Genomic DNA, 2617 nt, shown 5'->3' with positions numbered 1-2617 from the left:
GGTGCAGGAGCAGCAGCCAGCCACCAGCAGCTGATGGCGGGGTGGAGGAGCTGCAGCCAGCGTCCAGCAGCTGATGGTTGGGTGGTGGAGGAGCAGCAGCCAGCCTCCAGCAGCTGCTGGCGGGGTGCAGGAGCAGCAGCCAGCCTCCAGCAGCTGGTGGCGGGGTGGAGGAGCAGAAGCCAGCCTCCAGCAGCTGATGGCGGGGTGCAGGAGCAGAAGCCAGCCTCCAGCTGGTGATGGCGGGGTGAAGGAGCTGCAGCCAGCCTCCAGCAGCCAGCCTCCAGCTGGTGATGGCGGGGCGGAGGAGCAGGCAGCCTCCATCAGCTGATGGCGGGGTGTAGGAGCAGCAGCCAGCCTCCAGCTGGTGATGGCGGGGAGGAGGAGCAGCAGCAGCCAGCCTCCAGCAGCCAGCCAGCCTCCAGCAGCTGATGGCGGTGTGTGGGAGCAGCAGCCAGCCTCCAGCGGCCAGCCAGCCTCCAGCAGCTGATGGTGGGGTGGAGGAGCTGCAGCCAGCGTCCATCAGCTGATGGCGGGGTGGAAGAGCAGCAGGCAGCCTCCAGCTGGTGATGGCGGGGTGGAGGAGCTGCAGCCAGCGTCCAGCAGCTGATGGCGGGGTGCAGGAGCAGCAGCCAGCCTCCAGCAGCTGATGGCGGGGTGGAGGAGCTGCAGCCAGCCTCCAGCAGCCAGCCTCCAGCTAGTGATGGCGGGGTGGAGAAGCAGGCAGCCTCCGTCAGCTGATGGCGGGGTGGAGGAGCAGAAGCCAGCCTCCAGCAGCTGATGGCGGGGTGCAGGAGCTGCAGCCAGCGTCCAGCAGCTGATGGTGGGGTGGAGGAGCTGCAGCCAGCCTCCAGCAGCCAGCCTCCAGCTAGTGATGGCGGGGTGGAGAAGCAGGCAGCCTCCGTCAGCTGATGGCGGGGTGGAGGAGCAGAAGCCAGCCTCCAGCAGCTGATGGCGGGGTGCAGGAGCTGCAGCCAGCGTCCAGCAGCTGATGGTGGGGTGGAGGAGCTGCAGCCAGCGTCCAGCAGCTGATGGTGGGGTGGAGGAGCTGCAGCCAGCCTCCAGCAGCCAGCCTCCAGCAGCTGATGGCGGGGTGCAGGAGCAGCAGCCAGCCTCCAGCAGCTGATGGCGGGGTGCAGGAGCAGCAGGCAGCCTCCAGCAGCTGATGGCGGGGTGGAGGAGCAGAAGCCAGCCTCCAGCAGCTGATGGCGGGGTGCAGGAGCTGCAGCCAGCGTCCAGCAGCTGATGGTGGGGTGGAGGAGCTGCAGCCAGCGTCCAGCAGCTGATGGTTGGGTGGAGGAGCAGCAGCCAGCCTCCAGCAGCCAGCCTCCAGCTAGTGATGGCGGGGTGGAGAAGCAGGCAGCCTCCATCAGCTGATGGCGGGGTGGAGGAGCAGAAGCCAGCCTCCAGCTGGTGATGGCGGGGTGCAGGAGCTGCAGGCAGCCTCCAGCAGCTGATGGCGGGGTGCAGGAGCTGCAGGCAGCCTCCAGCAGCTGATGGCGGGGTGGAGGAGCTGCAGCCAGCGTCCAGCAGCTGATGGTGGGGTGGAGGAGCTGCAGCCAGCGTCCAGCAGCTGATGGTTGGGTGGAGGAGCAGCAGCCAGCCTCCAGCAGCTGATGGCGGGGTGCAGGAGCAGCAGCCAGCCTCCAGCAGCTGATGGCGGGGTGGAGGAGCTGCAGCCAGCCTCCAGCAGCCAGCCTCCAGCTAGTGATGGCGGGGTGGAGAAGCAGGCAGCCTCCATCAGCTGATGGCGGGGTGGAGGAGCAGAAGCCAGCCTCCAGCTGGTGATGGCGGGGTGCAGGAGCTGCAGGCAGCCTCCAGCAGCTGATGGCGGGGTGGAGGAGCTGCAGCCAGCCTCCAGCAGCCAGCCTCCAGCTAGTGATGGCGGGGTGGAGAAGCAGGCAGCCTCCATCAGCTGATGGCGGGGTGGAGGAGCAGAAGCCAGCCTCCAGCAGCTGATGGCGGGGTGCAGGAGGTGCAGGCAGCCTCCAGCAGCTGATGGCGGGGTGCAGGAGCAGCAGGCAGCCTCCAGCAGCTGATGGCGGGGTGCAGGAGCTGCAACCAGCCTCCAGCTGGTGATGGCGGGGTGGAGGAGCTGCAGCCAGCCTCCAGCAGCCAGCCCCCAGCAGCTGATGGCGGGGTGGAGGAGCAGAAGCCAGCCTCCAGCAGCTGATGGTGGGGTGCAGGAGCTGCAGCCAGCCTCCAGCAGCCAGCCTCCAGCTGGTGATGGCGGGGTGGAGGAGCAGCAGCAGACAGCCTCCAGCAGCCAGCCAGCCTCCAGGAGCTGATGGCGGTGTGTGGGAGCAGCAGCCAGCCTCCAGCGTTCAGCCAGCATCCATCAGCTGATGGCGGTGTGAAGGAGCTGCAGCCAGCCTCCAGCAGGTCATGGTGGGGTGGAGGAGCAGCAGCCAGCCTCCAGCAGCTGATGGCGGGTTGCAGGAGCTGCAGCCAGCCTCCAGCAAATGATGGCGGGGTGCAGGAGCTGCAGGCAGCCTCCAGCAGCTGATGGCGGGGTGCAGGAGCAGCAGGCAGCCTCCAGCTGCTGATGACGGGGTGCAGGAGCTGCAACCAGCCTCCAGCTGGTGATGGTGGGGTGGAGGAGCTGCAGCCAGCCTCGAAC

Source organism: Nothobranchius furzeri, chromosome 19, assembly GCF_043380555.1.
Source record: "Nothobranchius furzeri strain GRZ-AD chromosome 19, NfurGRZ-RIMD1, whole genome shotgun sequence".
Lineage (NCBI taxonomy): Eukaryota > Metazoa > Chordata > Actinopteri > Cyprinodontiformes > Nothobranchiidae > Nothobranchius > Nothobranchius furzeri.
Note: the sequence above shows the minus strand (reverse complement) of the source record.